This window comes from Pseudophryne corroboree, chromosome 10, assembly GCF_028390025.1.
Source record: "Pseudophryne corroboree isolate aPseCor3 chromosome 10, aPseCor3.hap2, whole genome shotgun sequence".
Classification (NCBI taxonomy): domain Eukaryota; kingdom Metazoa; phylum Chordata; class Amphibia; order Anura; family Myobatrachidae; genus Pseudophryne; species Pseudophryne corroboree.
The window spans coordinates 35,250,801-35,275,232 of NC_086453.1; the positions used below are offsets into that span (position 1 = coordinate 35,250,801).

Below are 24,432 nucleotides of genomic sequence, written 5' to 3' on the forward strand. Positions count from 1 at the left end.
GCAAAACAGGAAGGAGTGCCAAGGTGAGGTGGGCCGAGCATATTTATAATATTCGAAAGGGCCTTGAATCGCATAATGTATCCTCACATTTTAAAAGAATACACAATTCCAATACAGGGGCATTAAAGAATTTTTGGGGGATACAAGTAGTACAACAAAAGTGGCGAACTAGGGACTTAGAAAAAAGACTCTCCCAAACAGAGATGAGGTCTATTCACCGTTTGGGTACCCTTAGTCCAAGGGGACTGAACGGTGAATTTGAACTAAAAAGCTTTCTGACCTAGTTCACTTACCCATCTAAGTATCTACTTTGTATATTGTCCTATGTTTGAACCATGTAGATAATACTGGTAATTGCTGCTATTTTTTCCTTTTTTTCTATATATATGTGTCTTATGTATGGATGTATACCAGTCCAGGACTTTATTATCATATTGAACATGAAACGTAACCACAAAGGATCAAGGATGCGGGTCAGGTGTATTTCCTGATCAGTGGAACGCATGGAAGTAATAAGGAGACTTGCGATGTAGAGTAAAAAGAAGCCGATTCTACAACTTCCGGATATGTGAAAAGCTGGTGACCCGCACAGACCATTTCCGGTTTCCGGTAATTGCTGCGCATGTGTGCCGTACGGAGCGCGATGTCTGGATCTTGAATGGAGACATCCTTTACAACTTCCGGATATGTGAAGCGCAGGCGACCCGCATAGACCACTTCCAGTTTCCGGTGATTACTGCGCATGTGCGCCGTACGGAGCGCGATGTTTGGTTTCTGATTGGAGACACCTGGGACTGGTAATTAGTTAAGTTTAAAAGCACTACCTTGGAGCCAGTAATTTACGCTTCTGATGAAGGACGTTTTCGTCCGATACGCGTTAAGTGTGGCTCTTTGTTTTTAAACCATTGTTGATCTTGGGACTTCTGGACACGATTACCCTCTGTGACCCTGCATGCTGTGTGACATCAGGAGAGACTGTGCACATCCTCCAAATACCATCTGCTGCAGCTGCAAGGCGATTTTGGGTGATATACCATCTGTGTTATCCCATGAAGTCTTACATGATATGCTCTTGTTCTTTTAACTTCTTGTAAGTTTTATCTATCCATTAAAACCAGTGCGTGTTTTTACAAAAAATACTACACTATGGCTTGTCTCTAATGGTTCCTCTTATTACATACCCATTCATATTGGGGGAGGAAGCACCTATCTTTCAGGTTACTCTGGGATACCATTTGTTCCAGTTGAATATTGACGCTGTGCTACGAGGATTATTTAGAGTGAATATCCATCGTCTTTCTGCAGCCTATGAGAAATACCTCTTTATAAAGGGTGAATGCATTTTATATCAGTTGATTATATGTATATACTTCTACATGTCACTTGTTGAGCGCTACCTTCATGTGTGAAAATTCCTCTTTTCCATTGTTACTCACCGATTGCTGCCTGGTGCTGCTGGGGGGCTTCCTTGCTTGTCCCTTCTTCCTCGCTGCCTGCGCTCCGCGCTTAACCCTAGATCTCTTCTTCTTTGAGTCCTGCCGTGGATGTTCTTCCCTCCGACCACCAGGGGGAGATCCGGTCAGCCGAGCTCCTGCTACATGCTGCTGCTGGCTCCCTCGTCTATGGTCCGCTCTGTGCTGCACGCTTTCCTGTCCGGCTGGCTCCCGAAAATGCTGGGGCAATGCTCTCCTCCTTGCTGCCCTGGCTTGTGGGATCCCTTGGGCCTCTGTGAGAGGTGAAACTGCGGTGCGTGTGGTGGTGCCTGCTGCCGTACAGGTGTAGACTCGGTACTCACCAGGCGCCGCTCTCTCTCACCTTCAGGTACCGGAACCTCCAACGGACCTGGAAATCTTCAGTCGGATCCGGACACAGCGATTCCCTCTCGGAGCTGACCGACGACCGAACTGAGGAGAGAATAATTTACCTTAAAGGGGGTATCGACCCTTCTTCCACTGGAACAGGGGATACCCCAGGGGTGACCGCGACCTTCACCGGTTGGGTGAATGGTCATCACCGGCACAAAGCCTCAGCCACCCAGATTTCACACACTTGCGCTTTCGCACGTAGTGTGATGAAAAGGATTCTCACGTCCGTGAGCAATCCCGACTCCGGCGCTTGGGGACAGACAAGGGACAAACGTACACAGATGCTACTCACCGTCACAAGTCTTGCACTCCGATCTTCTCCACTTACAGGTCCCTGTAAGGAGGCAAAGAGAAACAGCCGTGCAGGGCCAAGAACTACCCTAGTGTGCGTCCGCTACACTAGCTACATAAACAGAGCCCTCAAACTAGCTCGTGTGGGTGGTGCGACACAACTATGCACAACTTAAACAACGCATACACTTTGCCCTGCACGGTAACAACATACATCACAATATCGGTATACAAGATCACACGGTGTTGTCCCTTTAAATCCCTACCTGCCGCTGGAAGGGGGTGGGCGCCGCACGGCCTACCCACCTAAATACCTCAGGGTGGCCTGGGCATAGCGCCCAGGGCCACCTGTACTCACCTCGGGGAAACACTGATTCACTGGGCCTAGCGCCCACTAACTGCACACAGGCCGGAGGCCTGACTTCGCCCACGGGCCTAGCGCCCGCCTAACTTGCTGCCCGTTGGGTGACCTGGGCCTTGTGCCCAGGGTCACCTTATATGTACCTAATCGGCCAAAATACACCCCCCCGGCCTCATGCCCGCCCAACTGTGCCACAGGGAGGGTGGCTTGGGCCTAATGCCCAAACCACCTAATAAAATAGTGACCCCAAACTTCTATCTGCGCCCCAGGCCTAGTGCCTGAATTGTGCCCTCGGGCCTAATGCCCGTCCCTGGTGGTCGAGGGAGGAAAAGGGGAGGGGGAAGGATAGCCTCACTGAGGCCTCACCTAATCCGGGGGCCTCCGGCACCGTCTTCTGCCGCTGACCCGTCCTGGCCAGCGGCGTCGCCTCCGCTGCTCCGCGTCCAGCCGCCGCTGGACATCTTCTTCCCGGAGCCCGACCGCTGGCCTTCTCCTCGCGCTCTTCCACGCGCGCGCTGACCTCCGCTCCCGCCTGTCTTCTTCGCCGCTCTTCGGTGCGGCCTTTTCTTCAGCGCGGCCTTTTCTTCAGCGCGGCCTTTTCTTCAGGCTCCCGCCCGGCGTCTGACGTCAGATGCCGGGGGCGGGGCCTATGACGCGGCGAGCGCCGATTGGCTCGCTGCGTCCCTCTCTGATTGGCTGCTGCTCCGGGAGCCGCGATTGGCTCCCGGAGGGCGCCAAGATTCAATAGCCCCTGCAGTCTCTGGTCCGGCGCAGGGAAAAAGGTAATCCCTGCACCGGACACCCACCGCCACGCACCCAGCGCTGGGGACAGACAAGCTGCCCCAGCGCTGTCCCCAGCTAGGGACAGCCCCACTGATGTGCCCACAGGGCACATCTCTACATTTTCCCCCCCTTTTTCCTTTGTAGTTCCTACAAAGGTCTCCACGACGTCCATTGTCCGCGGGTCAGGGAATTCCGAGGTCCCTCCAGCGAGGTTGTGTTCGAGAGCCCAGCCTGGACCGGCCGTGACCCCACACCCTTCCTCCTCCAGCTCCGGGTCCCTCTTACGTCCTGACCTCCATCGGCGGATCCTCTGGGGGAGTGGCATCTCCTCACGGCCGCTCGACTTTGGCCACCATGGGGAATCTTCTTCCACGGGGACAACAGTCACCCACTCTCGACCTTCGATATCGTCTGTGGCTTCGTCCCTGTCTTCCGGGTGTGGTATCGACCACCACCCAACAGCGGAATCCTCCGGGGCATCCGTTTCCTCCCGGGCAACAGCCACCACATGTCGCATTTCCTCGTGGGGCATCTCCAAAGGTCCTGTGTCTTCCTCTGGAACGGGTCCTCCCACGGCATCATGATCCTGTCCCCGTACGTCCGTCCATTTCGGCACTCCCGGCAGGTACTCTTGCCCCAGGATTATCTCCTCCTCTTCACGGAGGGCATTCAACTGGGAGCATGACTCCACCCGATCCTGCCAGTCACTCTCGTCGGCGCTTCCGATGCCAGAGTCGTCCTCCATCTGTTCTGGGAGGGATTCGTCGGCGGACAGCTCACCGTAGTCCGAGTCCTCCTCCGATATCTGGACTGGGGTATCGTTTTCCTCCTCAGCGTACTTAGTCTCTTCCGCTGGTACCTCTGCTTCCTCAGCGTACTCCTTCGCTTCCGCTGGCATCTTTACTTCCTCAGCGTACTCCTTCGCTTCCGCTGGCATCTCTAGGTACCCAGGACACATCTGATCCGCACGTCCTGGACGTGGACGGTTCCATCGCAGGGAGATTCCGGACGTCTCAGTCACTGGGTCTTCACGCTTTTCTTCGCAGCGTGGTCTCTTCTCCTCCCAGCCGTCCACCTCTGCCTGCTGCGGGAAAGGATCCTTCGTTACTGGGGTCACTTTCTTGGGACAGAGTAGGTCCGCGGCATCTTCCCAGGGGCACTCACTGGCCGCATGTTCTGGTCGCCGACACTTCCAACAAGGAAGGGCCACTGCCACCTTCTCCAAGACGGGTTCCTGGTCCACCTCCTTCACTGGGGAATCTTCACCCGTTGGTTCCGGCTCAGAGGAAATGGGCACCTGCGAACTAACTTCAAGCAAGGCCTTCCGCTCCATTTCCCTGGTTTCCTCCTCCCATCTCTGGGCGCGACCATCCGCAATCATCCGGTCTTCATTCCACGGACAGTCGGGAAGCGCATGTCCTCTCGCCTCGCAGAGCGCACACACAGGCTCTGCAGCCACCCGGTCCCAAAGCTGCTGACGAGACTCCGTCATCTGCTTCACCGTGGCCTCGTAGTCCGTCCTGTCTTCAGTCCATGGACATTCCAGGAGCCGATGTCGGGGATCTCCACAGCTTTCACACCGGGAATCAACCTCGTCTTCGCTCAACTCTTCGTCCCAAGGACAACTGTTGTGCTCATGCCCGTAGTTTCCGCAGAGCAAACACCAGGACTCCTCCTTCGCTTGGCCCTTCTGACGTCTTTGGTCCGCTTCCTGGACCACCTTCTTTGGGGACGTCTCTCGCCAAGTACACTCGCCGGCAAAGTGCCCTGTTTGCCGACATTTCTTGCAGGGCATCACAGCGGCTTTCTTGCGCCCCTTCTCCCGGCGCTCTTCCTTTCCACGCTGGACCGACCGCTTCACCATCTTCAGGAGGTCTGCCCCAGACACCGTCACCCAGTCGCTCTGGTCCGCACACATCCGGGGGTGAGTCTTCTCCGGAGCCGTCCGCAGGGAGGTCTTCTTGGTGGCGTTCCACATCGTGTCCGCCGACTACGCCAAGTGTGAGAGGTGAATCTGCGGTGCGTGTGGTGGTGCCTGCTGCCGTGCAGGTGTAGACTCGGTACTCACCAGGCGCCGCTCTCTCTCACCTTCAGGTACCGTTCCGGACATGGCGGATCCGGACACGGCGATTCCCTCTCGGAGCTGACCGACGACCGAGCTGAGGAGAGAATATTTTACCTTAAAGGGGGTATCGACCCTTCTTCCACTGGAACAGGGGATACCCCAGGGGTGACCGCGACCTTCACCGGTTGGGTGAATGGTCATCACCAGCACAAAGCCTCAGCCACCCAGATTTCACACACTCGCGCTTTTGCACGTAGTGTGATGAAAAGGATTCTCACGTCCGTGAGCAATCCCGACTCCGGCGCTCGGGGACAGACAAGGGACAAACGTACACGGATGCTACTCACCGTCACAAGTCTTGCACTCCGATCTTCTCCACTTACAGGTCCCTGTAAGGAGGCAAAGAGAAACAGCCGTGCAGGGCCAAGAACTACCCTAGTGTGCGTCCGCTACACTAGCTACATAAACAGAGCCCTCAAACTAGCTCGTGTGGGTGGTGCGACACAACTATGCACAACTTAAACAACGCATACACTTTGCCCTGCACGGTAACAACATACATCACAATATCGGTATACAAGATCACACGGTGTTGTCCCTTTAAATCCCTACCTGCCGCTGGAAGGGGGTGGGCGCTGCACGGCCTACCCACCTAAATACCTCAGGGTGGCCTGGGCCTAGCGCCCAGGGCCACCTGTACTCACCTCGGGGAAACACTGATTCACTGGGCCTAGCGCCCACTAACTGCACACAGGCCGGAGGCCTGACTTAGCCCACGGGCCTAGCGCCCGCCTAACTTGCTGCCCATTGGGTGACCTGGGCCTTGTGCCCAGGGTCACCTTATATGTACCTAATCGGCCAAAATACACCCCCCCGGCCTCATGCCCGCCCAACTGTGCCACAGGGAGGGTGGCTTGGGCCTAATGCCCAAACCACCTAATAAAATAGTGACCCCAAACTCCTATCTGCGCCCCAGGCCTAGTGCCTGAATTGTGCCCTCTGGCCTAATGCCCGTCCCTGGTGGTCGAGGGAGGAAAAGGGGAGGGGGAAGGATAGCCTCACTGAGGCCTCACCTAATCCGGGGGCCTCCGGCACCGTCTTCTGCCGCTGACCAGTCCTGGCCAGCGGCGTCGCCTCCGCTGCGCCGCGTCCAGCCGCCGCTGGACATCTTCTTCCCGGAGCCCGACCGCTGGCCTTCTCCTCGCGTTCTTCCGCGCGCGCGCTGACCTCCGCTCCCGCCTGTCTTCTTCGCCGCTCTTCGGCGCGGCCTTTTCTTCAGGCTCCCGCCCGGCGTCTGACGTCAGATGCCGGGGGCGGGGCCTATGACGCGGCGAGCGCCGATTGGTTCGCCACGTCCCTCTTTGATTGGCTGCCGCTCCGGGAGCCGCGATTGGCTCCCGGAGGGCGCCAAGATTCAAAAGCCCCTGCAGTCTCTGGTCCGGCTCAGGGAAAAAGGTAATCCCTGCACTGGACACCCGCCGCCACGCACCAGAGAGGGGGATGAATAGAAGACTGCCTTTAATACCCACTCAGGGCATTATGAATATTTGGTGATGCCTTTTGGGCTCTCTAATGCCCCGGCAGTCTTCCAGGACTTCATGAACGATGTGCTCAGGGAATATTTGGATAGATTCTTAGTTGTATACTTAGACGACATCCTAATCTTCTCCCATTCCCTGGAGGAACATCGGAAGCATGTACACTTAGTCCTCCAGAAACTCAGAGACCACCGGCTTGGGGCGAAGCTGGAGAAGTGCGAATTTGAAGTTCAGCAAATCGCATTTCTAGGATATATTATCTCCCCAGAAGGTTTCCAAATGGAGGGTTCCAAGGTACAGGTAGTCCTGGATTGGGTGCAGCCCACTAGTTTGAAGGCGCTTCAGTGTTTTCTGGGCTTTGCGAATTTTTATAGACGATTTATCGCTGGATTTTCGTCTATAGTGGCGCCCTTGGTGGCACTCACTAAGAAAGGGGCGGATGTTGCTCACTGGTCTTGTGAGGCCAAAGCGGCTTTTGCCCGTCTCAAAAGGGCATTTGTCTCGGCCAAGGTGCTGCGACACCCAGATCCAGAGCGTCCTTTTGTGGTGGAGGTGGATGCCTCTGAGGTGGGTATTGGGGCAGTGCTCTCTCAGATGGGGGTGTCTGATAATCGCCTTCATCCCTGTGCTTACTTTTCCCGTAAATTTTCGCCTGCCGAGATGAATTATGACGTGGGTAACCGGGAATTGTTGGCTATTAAGGATGCACTCGAGGAGTAGAGACACTGACTTGAGGGGGCTAAGTTTGTGGTCTCAATTCTCACCAACCATAAGAATTTGGCATATTTAGAGTCAGCGAAGCGCCTCAATGCCAGGCAGGCACGATGGGCTTTGTTTTTTGCTAGCTTTAATTTTTTGATAACATATCGCCCTGGGTCAAAAAACATCAAGGCTGATGCGCTCTCGCGGAGTTTTGCTCCAATCAAGGAGACCACCGAGGAGCCATTGCCCATTGTGTCCCCATCATGTATTAAAGTGGGCATTACCCAGGACCTCTTGTCATTAGTCCTTAGAGCACAGGAGCAGGCTCCTCCAGACCTTCCGGTAGGTCTTTTGTTTGTGCCTCCTAGGTTAAGACAGCGAGTGTTCCTGGAATTCCATGCCAAGAAGTCGGCAGGTCACCCGGGCATTGCCAGAACTCGGGAGTTGCTATCTAGGGCGGTGTGGTGGCCATCGATGGCTAGGGATGTGGATCAGTGGGTTCGGGCATGTGACATCTGTGCCCGAAATAAGACTCCTAGAGGGGTTCCTGTTGGCCCATTACATCTACTCTCTATTCCATCTAAGCCATGGACCCACATTTCAATGGATTTTGTGGTGGACTTGCCCAAATCCTCGGGGATGACAGCCATCTGGGTTGTCGTTGACAGGTTTTCGAAGATGGCGCACTTCGTTCCACTGGTTGGGCTGCCATCGGCCAGACGCCTGTCTGAATTATTTATGCTGCATGTTGTGCACCTCCACGGGTTGCCACTTGATGTGGTCTCTGACCGCGGATCCCAGTTTGTGGCCAAATTCTGGAGGGCATTTTGTTCCGATCTCCAGATTTCTGTCAGCTTGTCGTCAGGCTACCATCCGCAGTCTAATGGGCAGACTGAAAGGGTGAACCAGACCTTGGAGCGGTTCCTCAGGTGTTATGTCAGACTGACTGGGTTGCTCATCTGTCCATGGCGGAGTTTGCCTATAACAACGCGGCTCACTCTGCTACAGGGATCTCTCCCTTCCTTTGTGTGTATGGGCATCATCCTAAGGCCAATTCTTTTGACCCCCTGGACTCCACGCCTGGTGGTTCCTCTGTGGTTTCGGTCCTTAGGGGTATTTGGAGGAAAGTGAAGAAAGCCCTTGTGTCTGTGTCATTAGTGACCAAAAGGGTTTTTGATAAGCGGAAAAGACCCTGCAGCTTCAAATTAGGAGACTTCGTCTGGTTGTCTACCAAGAATTTGAAGTTGAGACAGCCATCTCATAAGTTAGGCCCCCGGTTCATCGGCCCTTATAAGATCACTAGGGTTATCAATCTGGTGGCATTTCAGTTAGATCTGCCCCGTTCTTTGGGTATCAATAAAACATTTCATTGTTCCCTTTTAAAACGGGCGATTAGTAATCCTTCTTCCAGTGGAAGACCTTCCCCTCGTGGCCAGAGGGAGTTTGTTGTTGAAAGGATTCTTGACTCCAAGATGGTTTGGGGTCGGCTTTCATTTTTGGTGCACTGGAAGGGGTATGGCCCGGAGGAGCGGTCGTGGGTGCGCAGTTGTGATCTTCATGCCCCCAGACTGATACGCTCTTTCTTCTCGCAGTTCCCCGATAAACCCGGTCGTAGGGGTTCTTTGACCCCTCGTCAGAGGGGGGGTACTGTTAGGGTCTCCTTCCCTGTGCTGCCACGTCGTCATGGCAACCGGGAGGCAAGTGCTAGCGGAGTAACCTGAGCGCAGCTGATACTCCGGTTCGGGTCTTTTGCTGTGCAGTGGTTACAGGCTCTGTGCCCGGCAGGGGATCCGGTGCTGGTTTTTGTGCTCACAGTCTGTGAGGTCTGAGTGGGGCGTGGACAGCACCTGCTATATAAACCCTCTTCTCAGGTTAGGCAGATGCTGCTGAATCTTTGTTGGTTAGTCAGTTCCTGAAAGTTAGCTAGTACTGTGTAACTTTGTATTTGTTCGTTGCTTACTGCAAATAGGCCTTGGGATTTGGTACTACACTCTGCCAATCCAGACCTAGCAGTAAGACTGGAGTCAGTCGTTTAACCTGCTGGGGTTCTTTTGCTACTCTGTGAACCTAGCAAGTTTGCGGCTGTATTCTCAGACTTGCCTGCCAAAATCCTTTCTCACTGTGCAAGGTGTTCAGGTGTCAGTTTAGTGGCAGTAAGCTGAACCAGTGCACTACAAGTGAGGACTAGGATTGTGGAGACTCTCATTGTGTCTATTATTCCATCTCTGACCAAGGAGTTTACTGCCACACCCGTTGGTAACCCTTTAGGGTTTTGCTGTTGCCCTTAGCAACAGCATTTCGGGTTCTCTACGTATTAAATCACAACATCTCGCTTCTTTCCATCTGAGCATTCCTAATACTAGGGAGACACCCAGTTTATTAGCCTTTGGGCTTCTCTGTTCACTTTGTGTTTATTTTGTTACTCTATCACCTTCTGTGTATGTTATGTCATATTCCCCAGTCTGTCTGTGAGTTCATTTGTTTTGCATCCCTCTCCGTTCAGACACCAGTACATTCCTGCTGGCACTGGTGTGCATAACATGTATGGACTAGGAGAAAAGGATTTACCGGTAGGTATTAAAATCCTTTTTTCTCATTCGTCCTAGAGAATGCTGGAGTCCACTTCATGACCATGGGGTTTATACCAAAGCTCCAGTACGGGCGGGAGAGTGCGGATGACCCTGCAGCACCGATTGAAAGAACTTGAGGTCCTCATCGGCCAAGGAGTCAAACTTGTAGAACCTTGCAAATGTGTTTGACCCTGACCAAGTAGCTGCTCGGCAAAGTTCTAATGCCGAGACCCCCCCGGGCAGCAGCCCAGGATGAGCCCACCTTCCTAGTAGAATGGGCTTTCACCGACGTCGGTAACGGCAATCCAGCCGTAGAATGAGCATGCTGAATCGTACCTCTGATCCAGCGCGCAATAGTCTGCTTGGAAGCAGGACACCCAATCTTGTTGGGAGCATACAGAACAAACAGAGCCTCTGTTTTCCGTATCCGAGCTGTTCTAGCTACATAAATCTTCAAAGCCCTAACCACATCCAGAGACTTTGACTCAGTGAATTTGGCAGTAGCCACTGGCACCACAATAGGTTGGTTTATGTGGAAAGACAAAACCACATTTGGAAGAAAATGTTGGCGAGTTATCAACTCTGCCCTACCTTCATGGAAGATCAGGTAAGGGTTCTTGTGAGACAAGGCCCCCAACTCCGACACCCGCCTTGCGGATGCCAAGGCCAAAAGCATCATCACTTTCCAAGCAAGAAACTTCAACTCTATCTCCTGTAGAGGCTCAAAACATTGTGATTGAAGTAACTGCAACCCCACATTAGGGTCCCATGGTGCCACTGGAGGCACAAATGGAGGCTGGATATGCAGAACCCCCTTCACGAAGGTCTGAACTTCTGGAAGAGAGGCCAATTGTTTTTGGAAGAAAACCGATAAGGCCGAAATCTGGACCTTGATTGACCCCAATCTAAGGCCCGCATCCACACCAGCCTGCAGAAAATGGAGAAAACGTCCCAACTGAAACTCTTCTGTAGGAGCCTTCTTGGATTCACACCAAGACACATATTTTCTCCAAATACGGTGGTAATGTTTAGACGTTATTACTTTCCTGGCCTGAATAAGCGTGGGGATGACTGCCTTGGGAATACCCTTTCGGGCTAGGATCCGGCGCTCAACAGCCATGCCATCAAACGTAGCCGTGGTAAGTCTTGATACACGCACAGCCCCTGCTGCAGCAGGTCTTCGCGAAGAGGAAGAGGCCGAGGATCTTCTATGAGCAACTCCTGAAGATCTGGGTACCAAGCCCTCCTTGGCCAGTCTGGGGCAATAAAGATTGCTCGAACTCTTGTTTTTCTTATTATCCTGAGAACTTTTGGGATTAGCGGAAGTGGAGGGAAGACATACACTGACCAGAATACCCACTGGACCACCAGTGCATCCACTGCTATTGCTTGAGGGTCTCTCAACCTGGAACAATATCTCTGAAGCTTCTTGTTGAGACGAGATGCCATCATGTCTACTTGAGGAACTCCCCAGAGACTTGTCACCTCTGTGAAGACTTCTTGGTGGAGGCCCCACTCTCCTGGATGGAGATCGTGTCTGCTGAGGAAGTCTGCTTCCAAGTTGTTTACTCCCAGAATGAAAATCGCTGACAGAGCCTTTACATGTTTTTCTACCCAGAGGAGGATCTTTGTCACCTCTGCCATTGCCGCTCTGCTTTTCGTTCCACCCTGCCTGTTTATGTACGTGACTGCTGTTACATTGTCCGACTGGATCTGCACGGGATGATCTTGAAGAAGATGTACCGCTTGTCGAAGGCCGTTGTAAATGGCTCTCAATTCCAGCACGTTTATGTGAAGGCAGGCCTCCTGACTTGACCATTTTCCTTGGAAGCTTTCCCCCTGAGTGACATTTCCCAGCCTCAGAGACTTGCATCCGTGGTTACCAGGAGCCAGTCCTGAATCCCTAACCTGCGTCCCTCTAGTAGGTGAGAACTGTGTAGCCACCACAGGAGCGAAATCCTGGCTTTGGAGGACAGGATTATCTTTCGGTGCATGTGTAGGTGGGAACCCGACCACTTTTCCAACAGGTCCCACTGAAATACTCTGACATGGAACCTGCCAAACTGTATTGCCTCGTGACTTTGGTAAATTTATGATCCAACCGTGTTTTTGGAGTATGGACAGGGAGAGTGTGATGTTCTGTAGCAACTGCTCCCTGGATCTCGCTTTTATCAGGAGATCGTCCAGATAGGGAATTATATTGACTCCTTTTTGACGAAGGAGGACCATCATCTCCGCCATCACCTTGGTGAATACCCTCAGCGCCGTGGAGAGACAGAAACGTAACGTCTGGAATTGGTAATGGCAATCCTGAACCGTAAATCTTATATAAGCCTGGTGAGGAGGATAAATGGGAACATGCAGGTAAGCATCCTTTATGTCTACTGACACCATATAGTCCCCCTCCTCCAGACTGGAAATCACTGCCCTCAGTGATTCCATTTTCCATCTGGAATTGGTAATGGCAATCCTGAACCATGAATCTTAGATAAGCCTGGTGAGGAGGATAAATGGGAACATGCAGGTAAGCATCCTTTATGTCTACTGACACCATATAGTCCCCCTCTTCCAGACTGGAAATCACTGCCCTCAGTGATTCCATTTTGAACTTGAACCGTTACATGTAGAGATTCAGATTTTTTAGGTTTAGGATCGGTCTGACCGAGCCGTCCGGCTTCGGAACTACAAAGAGGCTTGAATAGAAACCCTCCCCTTGTTGTGACAAAGGTACCAGGACTATGACCTGGTCCTGACATAATTTTTGAATTGCCGCTGTTACTGCCTCTCTTTCTGGAAGAGAAGCTGGCAAGGTTGATTTGAAAAATCGGTATGGGGGAACATCTTGAAACTCCAGCTTGTACCCCTGGGACACTATTTGAAACACCCAGGGGTCCAGGCCAGATTGAATCCAACCCTGGCTGAACAGTTTGAGACGTGCCCCCACCCAAGCGGACTCCCGCAAGCGAGCCCCAGCATCATGCTGAAGATTTGGCAGAAGTAGGGGTTGACTTCTGCTCCTGGGATCCTGAAGCCGCTGTGGACTTCTTTCCCTTTCCCCTTCCCCTACCAGCAAAGAAGGGGGAACCTTTCGCCTTTTTGTATTTATTGGGCAGAAAGGACTGCATGTGGGAGTGATATGTCTTTTTTGCTGGTTCAGGAGCAGAAGGCAAAAAAGTCGACTTACCTGCGGTAGCTGGCGAGACTAATGCATCCAGTCCATCACCAAATAAGGCCTCACCTTTAAATGGGAGAGCCTCCATATTCCTTTTGGAATCTGCATCTGCGTTCCACTGGCGAATCCACAATGCCCGTCGAGCCGATACTGCCATGGTAGCGGCTGTTGAACCCAAGAGTCCAATATCTTTCATCGCTTCTAGCATGTATGCTGCAGCGTCTTTGATATTCCCTAACTTAAGGAGTATCTCATCTTTATCAATCATGTAAATTTCTGATTAAAAGCTGTCTGACCATTTTTCAATAGCGCAACTCACCCACGCGCAAGCAATTGTGGGCCTGAGCAGCGTACCATTGGCCACATAAATGGATTTTAACATAGTCTCCATTTTGCGGTCTGCCGGCTCCTTTAGTGAAGCCATCCCAGGTGCAGGGAGAATCACCTTCTTTGTCAACCTGGACAGTCTAACACAGGGGGTGACTCCCATTAGTCCTGTCCACTGCTGGGAAAGGATAAGCCATCTTAATCCTCTTGGGAACTCGAAATTTCTTTTCGGGATTCACCCACACCCCTTCAAAGAGAGTATTAAGCTCATGGGAAGGAGGGAAGGTCACCTTAGATCTCTTTTCCTTATAGAAATAGGCCTTCTCCTGAGGTACAGGAGTGGCTTCCGTAACTTCCAGAACCTCCCTTATAGCAACAATCATACTGTACATTGTATATTTTTCGCCAATTTATGATATATTTCTCTGGAGTCACAATCGTCAACACAGGAATCAGTGTCCGTGTCGGTATCAGTATTTACAATATTTGCAAATGCTCTCTTATGTGACCTAGAGGGGTCGCCTGCGGATTGAAGAACAGAACCATGAAAAATAACATCTTCCACAGACTTTCTCCAGCATTCTGCATAAGATTTAGACACGTACTTCTTTCACCCATGCAGGCTCTTGGTGTGCCGGCAGCGCCACCACATTACAACTCTGTGTCCCTAAAACATACCTCCCAACATTGGAGTGCAGGATGGAGGGACATTTCCGCGCGCCGTAGGCGCGCACCCGAAACCAGGGGGCGTGGCCTGTCTGAAAGGGGGCGTGGCCTCGTGGCAAGTGCTGCGATCGCAAGCCACACCCGTTTACATCATTATGGGGGCATGAACAGCGCTGTGAGAGCTGCTGGTCATGCCCCCTGTCCCTCTCTGCCGTGAATAGACGCTGTGCGCATGTGCATAGCATCTATTCACCGCTGCTCTGCTCAGAGCAGCGAGTGACAGGGGGGATCTCCCAACTGCCCCCCCACCCGCGGGACACTGCGACCCGCGGGTGGGACAGCGGGACAGACCGTAAAAAACGGGACTGTCCCGCCAAAATCGGGACAGTTGGGAGGTATGCCTAAAATGGCTTCCTCAGGGGAAGAACTCCCTGCCTCAGACATGTCACACTCGTGCCCTACACACACACAGACACTCTGGGACTTATAGGGGACAGACAAACAGTAAAATCTGTCAGAAGGACACAGTGTATTAGCAGCCAGTTCACGACCCCAGCGTCAGCATATAATGCCTGTGAACACAAAATGCCCACTGAGATGCAGCGCTTATTTTACAATGTAAATACACCTGTAAAGCTCCATATTCGCTGTGCCCCCTCCCCCCTGTTTTGCACCCTGATACTTGTAGTCAGAAGTGGAGGAGGACCAGCATTGTCTCTGCAGCTGAGGAGAGAGAGAAAATGGCACTGAGCAGTGTGCTGGCTGACTGAGGAGGAAGCTCCGCACCCGCAATGGCGCGTCCTCTCCTCAGAGATTTTCACATAATATTTATACTGGCGGGGGAAGGGCAGTGTCTAGGCTTCTTATGCCCCCCTTTAGCCAGTTTTTTTTAAGGTATTTTGCTGCCCAGGGCACGCCCCCCCCCCCACCCTGCAGTGCCTGTGTGTGTGGGCAGCAATGGGCCGCTGCGCTCCCGCCAGCCGTGCTGTACATTAGCCGTCACTCTCTTGATTGGAGATCTATCTTCTTACACTCACCTGTCTTCTGACTTCTGGCTCTATGGGGGAGGGGGGGGGGGGTGACAGCGTGCTGTGGGAGTGAGCATATGGACACTAGTGATGAGCGGGTTCGGTTTCTCGAAAACCGAACCCCCCCGAACTTCACCCATTTTACACGGGTCCGAGGCTGGTTCGAACCTTCCCGCCTTGCTCGGCTAACCCGAGCGCGCCCGAACGTCATCATCCCACTGTCAGATTCTCGCGAGATTCGGATTCTTTATAAGCAGCCGCACGTCGCTGCCATTTTCACTCGTGCATTGGAGATGATAGGGAGAGGACGTGGCTGGCGTCCTTTCCGTTTATTCACTTTATTGTTGAACTTGATTGCTTAATTGTGGGGAGGACTGGGGAGCAGCTGTTAGGAGGAGTACAGTGCAGAGTTTTGCTGATCAGTGACCACCAGTCCGTTCTCTGCTTGAAAAAAATGCTCCATATCTGTGCTCAGTGTGCTGCATAATAATATATCTGTGCTCACACTGCTTAATTGTGGGCACTGGGGAGCAGCTGTATTATATAGCAGGAGTACAGTGCAGAGTTTTGCTGACAGTGACCACCAGTATACGTTGTCTGCCTGAAAAACACTCCATATCTGTGCTCAGTGTGCTGCTTTATTGTGGGGACTGGGGACCACCAGTATAATTAATATTATATAGGAGGAGTACAGTGCAGAGTGGCCACCAGTATACTATATATAGCAGTACGATACGGAAGGCCACTGCTGTGCCTACCTCTGTGTCGTCATTAAGTATACTATCCATCTACATTCTATACCTGTGGTGCATTTTAGTTTTTGCAGTTTGCCGACACAGTGACCACCAGTATACTATATATAGCAGTACGATACGGAAGGCCACTGCTGTGCCTAACTCTGTGTCGTCATTAAGTATACTATCCATCTACATTCTATACCTGTGGTGCATTTTAGTTTTGCAGTTTGCCGACACAGTGACCACCAGTATACTATATATAGCAGTACGATACGGAAGGCCACTGCTGTGCTTACCTCTGTGTCGTCATTAAGTATACTATCCATCTACATTCTATACCTGTGGTGCATTTTAGTTTTGCAGTTTGCCGACACAGGGGTAAATTTACTAAGATTCGTATTTTCCAGATTCAGGTCAAAGTTCAATCACGAATGACATCGACAGTGTAAAATTGCAACTTTTTGAATTGATTACGACTAATTTACTAAGCTGTCGTATTCGGGTTTTTCTTTTGTTCCGATGTCGATGTCATTCGTGGTTTTCTGCTGTAGAATGCGGCCGCGTTTGTTGTTTCGTGGCCGTGTTTTTGGGTTTTTTTACGACTGCGTCACATGTCTGTTACGGCAGTGATTTTGAAATTGCGGCCGCGTTTTTAGTCCTAAGTTTCGTTTTTGTCACGCGTCCGTGATTGGTTGTATTCGTGAAGGAGGAGTGTCTGTGCATATTACTATAAAACCGCCCCAAACACACCGCACCTCGTGGGTTTAGCTAGTGGAGAGGAGAGAGGAAGGTGTATTTGGAGTTGGTGAGTTTGGTGGAGTTTTTGGAGGATTTGGAGAGGAGTTTTGTGATTGTTGAGTGCTGTACTGTGTGTGTAAGTAGTCTTGTCATATTTGTAGTATTGTCTTTTCTCAGTTTGTCAACTTTTTTGTCCTTGTAATTTTTTTTTAGTCTTTTGTCATTGTTTGTGAGTGAGTGAGTGAGTGAGTGAGTGAGTGAGTGAGTGAGTGAGTGAGCGTGTGTGTTGGCTGTGTGGTGTGTAGTAGTAGTAGTAGTGGAGGAGTGTGTTTTGTGTTTTGATTTTTCAGTGGTTTTTGACGTTTGTCCTCATGTCAGACTCAGAGGTCAGTGTGGTGGCGGAGGTTAGTGAGGTGGAGGCTGGTAGTGAGGTGGAGGCTGTTAGTGAGGTGGAGGCTGTTAGTGAGGTGGAGGCTGTTAGTGAGGTGGAGGGGGGTAGTGAGAGGGAGGAGGTTAGTGAGGAGGAGGAGGAGGGGATGCCTGTTGCTGCATTCTCCAGTGATAGTGATGGTGTTGTGGCTCCGCAGCCACGCACCACTACCAAGACTGGCAGGAATATTAAGTTCAGCTATGCTGAAAACATGGCGTTGGTGCGTGAGCTGATGAAGCACCATCGCCAATTGTTTGGTCAGGATGCTGGCAAGGTGTCCTCCCGCAGGAAGTCTGTCCTGTGGGGGCAAGTAATAGTTGCCGTCAATAGTGAGCGTGTGGTGAGGCGGACTGAGGACACGTGTCGCAAGAGGTTCTATGACATAAAGCGGCGTGTCAAGGCCAAGATGGCCAAAGAGGCAAAATCAGCCTGAAAAACCGGAGGTGGCCCCCCTTTCCGGGCAACCTATCGGGAGTGGGAGGAGCCTGTGCGGGCATTGATTCCTGCAGAAGTGGTGTCTGCTACTCATGTCCGGGATTCGGACCGACCCACGCAGGATGGTGAGTTGGATTTGTTAAATTTATTTTTAAATGTCCTCTAAATGTTTTTTATTAAATTTTTTAAGGTTAAAGGATGCAAAAATTGTTGGTCAGATATTGTAGGCCTATGCACCCTTAAGGTGTGTTTGTGTTTAGAAATTGCATTTTCCATCTTGCCTTGGCTGTATTTTTTGTTTAATTTTGCGCAAAAACAGGTGCAATGCCTGCTGGTATGTGTATTTGCAATAATAATTTTGCGATATTGCTTGGACATCGGTGTTGTATCTAATTGTATTTTTTAATATTTGATTTATTTACTTCCAAAAAAAGGTTCTAAAAATTCAAAATTACATTTTGGTTACATTTGCAAGTAGTCAATCTATGCAATATCTGACGCATAATTCTCAAATGTAACAGATTTATTTGGTGCAACACCATGTACATTTTGATATACACCACAAATTAAGGAAGCACGAAGATCTTAAGCAGAAATTAGTTTAATTTAGAATACCTAATAGATGGTTACAGTACACTAAGGCTTTGCAGTTATAATTTTGACACAAAGCATGGTAATAATGTTTGCTCCACTTTTTCAACAGTCCGACAGTCCAGCCGGCCAGACAGGCCTCAGACAACTCAGGATGATGCTGGGATTGCAGGTAAGACTTCACTGTAGTCACATATTCTGCAAACACATAGAAGTACAAAATATTAATGTTTATATATTCTCATAGGTTCTGCTTCTGTAAGCCGACCTCCTGTAAGGCGCCCATCACAGGGCTCGGGCCACTTACCCAGGAGGCCAAGTAAGACAGTGCGTCTTGGCACGGAATCTGCGGCTCCAGCTTCCCCACCCAGGCGGCGCATTTCTGCAGTGTCACCCCAGCCACCACTGGCACTATTGGCGAGTCCACAGAGTGATGAGCCCCGATCACCTCAGTTATCTGGTGAGTCAAAACAGAAACTAAACACATAGCAAATAATCTACACAGTACAGTTACTATGTAGTGAGTTGTAGTTGAGATTACATGTTTGCCATAACAAGCAATGTGATGTTACGTCTTCAATTGGTAAAGGTGCAAATGCTTAATTTTACAATGTCTTAGTGGTTCCTATCGCCAACATCATTTTTAAAAACGAACATACATTTGTAATAATTTTGGCCACACACGTGCACATTAAAATAAATTAAAAATCAAACAAAAAACATTAAAAATAAACACGCTCCACAACATTATAGTGTTCACACATCTCCCCTGTCCGGTATGTAGACTGCTTACTTGCTCCGCTCCTCTGGACTATCCAGGTAAGCAGTCTATATCGTGGACAGGGGAGGTGACATAACACTGTAATGCTGTGGAGGGGAGGTAGTTAGGTGAGGATTACGCAAGTCTGTCTATGTGCACGCCTGTGATGGTATATATGTTTTTTGTGAAAAAACAAATTATCAGTTTTGAAAAACAACTCTAAAAACTTGAAAAAAGGAGTATTATGAATGTAGTAATGTGTAGAACTAGCAAATATATTTTAAGAAAAATAAACATTGCATGTTGGCCACCCCATACAGAGCCCAGCTTGATGGCCGACGTGGACCAGCAGGGACAAGACCAACAGGCAACTTTCACACTGCAACTAACACCTGTTGACCCGAGCCAGCCAATACAGCTGCAGGATATCCCCCAAGCCTCCATGAGTCCACAACTGGCACAAGCTCCACCCCAGCCACAAATACCAGATGACTTTTGGGCCAGTTGGACAAGCCAACAGGCACAAAGCAATGCCAGCCTGACCGCACATACCCAACACCTTGCCAGTCTGCCCCATCATCTACCGCGCATTAGTCGCAACTCGGGCAGACTGATTGTCCAAGTAGGCCGAATCGCAACATCGATGGAGCAAATACGGGCTGACAACAACCAAATGCTGGCTCATTTAACGCGCATCATTGATGAGCAACAGCGCCATCAGCAGGCACTCGTACAACTCATTCAGCACAACCAGGTTGTGAATGAGTCTTTATCCCGGATTGTAGCCAGCCACACTGCAACCAACACACAACTGAATGCTAGCATAAATAATTTGAGCAACAACATAACATTGATGGCAGCTCAACAAGTGACCTCCAGCTCTGGAACCACGACCCCTATCCAAACGCCAGTAACCTCCCCTGTTCGGCGTTCCTCCAGATCACGTGCCAGTGAGCCAGCACAAAGCACAGCACCCAGCACACACAAGCGGAAAAAATAAGACTTTTGACAAATGTGATTTACGCAATAAAAATTTTGATTTGACAAACACACAACTTCCTGTGTCCGTCTCAAACATTGTAGAAGCTGCTATGTATGTATGTATGTATGTTTTTCATGGGTAATGACAGAAAATGTATTTATAACATAAACTAAGTACAATGTACACACCACTATAAACAACAAACAGTAAGTAACAAAACACACAATTGAAAGTATTGCAAAGTGTTTAGGCAAGGATAATTACATCCTACAAAAACTTACCAGAAAAATACCGCTGGATCACTTCTTGCCGTACCTGCCTCCCTACATATGTACTCACACTGTCACCAGATGGTTCTAACTCCTCTGCTTGCTGACTGCTTTCTCCCTCATCATGTGCCAGATGTTGACTTAAACACAGATTATGGAGAAAACAGCAGCAGAACACAATTCTAGTCACCTTTGAGGGACTATACAACAAAAGGCCTGCAGATTTATCCAGACACCGAAACCGTGACTTCAGCACACCAAAACATCTTTCTATCACATTATGTGCATGATTGTAACTGTGTTCAGCAGGAGAATCAGGTTGGGACAATGGAGTAAGGAGCCAAGAGTAGCAGCCGTAACCCCCATCACCTGAAAAACAGATATAGTCAACATTAGTACATGTGTTAGATTATTCTTTCCCCTACTCAAAACTAGAGTTTGTGGTTAAAAGACATACACACAAAACATTTTAAACATACCCAACAGCCAGCCATCAGGCATTTGTCCGGCCTCAAATTTATCAAAGAGCGATGACTGACTGAGGATGAAGGAGTCATGGCAGCCACCAGGGTAACCTGCAACAACACTCATAATTTTAAAGTTTGCATCACAGACCACCTGGACATTAGTTGATTGGGCCAGATGTCTATTCGTATATATGTATTGGCGGCCCCTAGGTGATCTCAGCTGAACGTGTGTGCAATCTATGGCCCCCAGCACATTGGGCATGCCAGCAAGCTCATAGAAAGCTACCCTGACAGCACGCCACTCCGACTCCTCGGTAGGGAAGCAGATTGAGGCATTAATATGTGGATCCAAGACATCCAAAACCTGAGTGGACATTAAACAAGCTAAGGTGAGTGTCATGTTAGATATTCTATACAATACTGTGTTGTTTGTACTTACAGAAGCAACACTTAGACATAACCGCCTATGTATTTTTAGTCTCACCTGATTCAAATATCTAGAAAAGGTGGGCTGTGAGATACCAATCACGTCGCCTGCCACAGCCTGGAAGCTCCCAGTAGCCATAAAGTGTAACACAGCCAGGAGTTTGTGTAGGCCTGAGACAGAGCGAGAGCGTGCTGTCTCAGGGTCTAGGCCCAGTTTGACAAGGTCATACAGGTGGAAAATGTTGGTTCTATTTAGGCGGAACATCTGTATGACCCTATCATCGGACAATGCGTTTAAGTTTAAACGCCCTCTAAAAAAACGAGGCTGGCGCAGCCTCCGCGGCACCTGGACAACCTGTTGACCATGTTCACTTACCTGGGCCTGATTCCTGGAAGCCTCATGGAGCAGTCTAAGGTATCCCACAGCAAACATAAATTCATTGGCACACACCACAGCCGCCATTTCAGAGTGAGAGAAATTCAAAATGTGCCTGGAACACTTTTATAGGGCCAAACATTCAGGTGTGAGTAATGGATAATTGAGTACACATGTAAACACGCTTTTCAAATGCTGGCGCGTTTTTTTTTAGGAATTTTTTACGATTTGTATTTTTTCGCGGCCGCAAATGCATTTTCACGGCAGAAATTACAATTACGAATGGTTAGTAAATGACCGAGATTCATATCTAAACAGGCGTATTTTGACCGATGGTGTATTCATTCGTGATTTTTACCTTGAACTTCCAAAATATTACGAATGACCACATCACTGCCGTGATTTGAGTTTAGTAAATTACCGAGATGACACTTTGATGAAAAAACGGCATCTCGGTCAAAATCGGGAGCTTAGTAAATTTACCCCACAGTGTCCACCAGTATACTATATATAGCAGTACGAAAAGGAAGGCCACTGCTGTGCCTACCTCTGTGTCGTCATTAAGTATACTATCCATCTACATTCTATACCTGTGGTGCATTTTAGTTTTGCAGTTTGCCGACACAGTGACCACCAGTATATTATATATAGCAGTACGATACAGAAGGCCACTGCTGTGCCTACCTCTGTGTTGTCATTAAGTATACTATCCATCTACATTCTATACCTGTGGTGCATTTAGTTTTGCAGTTTGCCGACACAGTGTCCACCAGTATACTATATATAGCAGTACGATACGGAAGGCCACTGCTGTGCCTACCTCTGTGTCGTCATTAAGTATACTATCAATCTACATTCTATACCTGTGGTGCATTTTAGTTTTGCAGTTTGCCGACACAGTGAACACCAGTATACTATATATAGCAGTACGATACGGAAGGCCACTGCTGTGCCTACCTCTGTGTTGTAATTAAGTATACTATCCATCTACATTCTATACCTGTGGTGCATTTTAGTTTTGCAGTTTGCCAACACAGTGTCCACCAGTATACTATATATAGCAGTACGAAACGGAAGGCCACTGCTGTGCCTACCTCTGTGTCATCATTAAGTATACTATTCATTTACATTATATACCTGTGGTGCATTTTAGTTTTGCAGTTTGCCGACACAGTGTCCACCAGTATACTATATATAGCAGTGCGATACGGAAGGCCACTGCTGTGCCTACCTCTGTGTTGTCATTAATTATACTATCCATCTACATTCTATACCTGTGGTGCATTTTAGTTTTGCAGTTTGCCAACACAGTGTCCACCAGTATACTATATATAGCAGTACGAAACGGAAGGCCACTGCTGTGCCTACCTCTGTGTTGTCATTAAGTATACTATCCATCTACATTCTATACCTGTGGTGCATTTTAGTTTTGCAGTTTGCCGACACAGTGTCCACCAGTATACTATATATAGCAGTGCGATACGGAAGGCCACTGCTGTGCCTACCTCTGTGTTGTCATTAAGTATACTATCCATCTACATTCTATACCTGTGGTGCATTTTAGTTTTGCAGTTTGCCGACACAGTGTCCACCAGTATACTATATATAGCAGTACGATACGGAAGGCCACTGCTGTGCCTACCTCTGTGTCATCATTAAGTATACTATCCATCTACATTCTATACCTGTGGTGCATTTTAGTTGTGCGCAGTATATATAGTAGTAGGCCATTGCTATTGATACTGGCATATAATTACACACATTAAAAAATGGAGAACAAAAGTGTGGAGGTTAAAATAGTGAAAGATCAAGATCCACTTCCACCTCGTGCTGAAGCTGCTGCCACTAGTTATGGCCGAGACGATGAAATGCCATCAACGTCGTCTGCCAAAGCCGATGCCCAATGTCATAGTAGAGAGCATGTAAAATCCAAAAAACAAAAGTTCAGTAAAATGACCCAAAAATCTAAATTGAAAGCGTCTGATGAGAAGCGTAAACTTGCCAATATGCCATTTACGACACGGAGTGGCAAGGAACGGCTGAGGCCCTGGCCTATGTTCATGGCTAGTGGTTTAGCTTCACATGAGGATGGAAGCACTCATCCTCTCGCTAATAAAATGAAAAGACTTAAGCTGGTAAAAGCACAGCAAAGAACTGTGCGTTCTTCTAAATCACAAATCCCCAAGGAGAGTCCAATTTGGTTGGTTGCGATGCCTGACCTTCCCAACACTGGACGGGAAGAGCTTGCGCCTTCCACCATTTGCACGCCCCCTGCAAGTGCTGGAAGGAGCACCCGCAGTCCAGTTTCTGATAGTCAAATTGAAGATGTCACTGTTGAAGTACACCAGGATGAGGATATGGGTGTTGCTGGCGCTGGGGGGGAAATTGACAAGAAGGATTCTGATGGTGAGGTGGTTTGTTTAAGTCAGGCACCCGGGGAGACACCTGTTGTCCGTGGGACGAATATGGCCATTGACATGCCTGGTCAAAATATAAAAAAAATTAGCTCTTCGGTGTGGAATTAATTCAACACAAATGCGGACAACAGGTGTCAAGTAGAGATGAGCGGGTTCGGTTTCTTTGAATCCGAACCCGCACGAACTTCACTTTTTTTTTCACGGGTCCGAGCGACTCGGATCTTCCCGCCTTGCTCGGTTAACCCGAGCGCGCCCGAACGTCATCATGACGCTGTCGGATTCTCGCGAGACTCGGATTCTATATAAGGAGCCGCGCGTCGCCGCCATTTTCACACGTGCATTGAGATTGATAGGGAGAGGACGTGGCTGGCGTCCTCTCCATTAGAATAGATTAGAAGAGAGAGAGAGAGAGAGAGAGAGATTGTGCAGACAGAGT

At 49.5% G+C, this 24,432-nt stretch overlaps 1 protein-coding gene and 1 long non-coding RNA gene across 2 annotated transcripts in view; both read right to left on the reverse strand.

The window, feature by feature from the left end:
• LOC134965901 (phospholipase A2 inhibitor NAI-like) overlaps positions 1 to 24,432 on the reverse strand; it is a 112,233-nt gene that overhangs the window by 64,355 nt on the left and 23,446 nt on the right. The gene's annotated exons all lie outside the window — the stretch shown is intronic.
• LOC134966957 (uncharacterized) lies at positions 18,400 to 20,425 on the reverse strand. The gene is made up of 3 exons (XR_010188748.1): positions 20,323 to 20,425; positions 18,607 to 18,756; positions 18,400 to 18,497 (listed from the first exon to the last, which is right to left on the reverse strand). It is a non-coding gene; the product is annotated as an uncharacterized LOC134966957 (long non-coding RNA).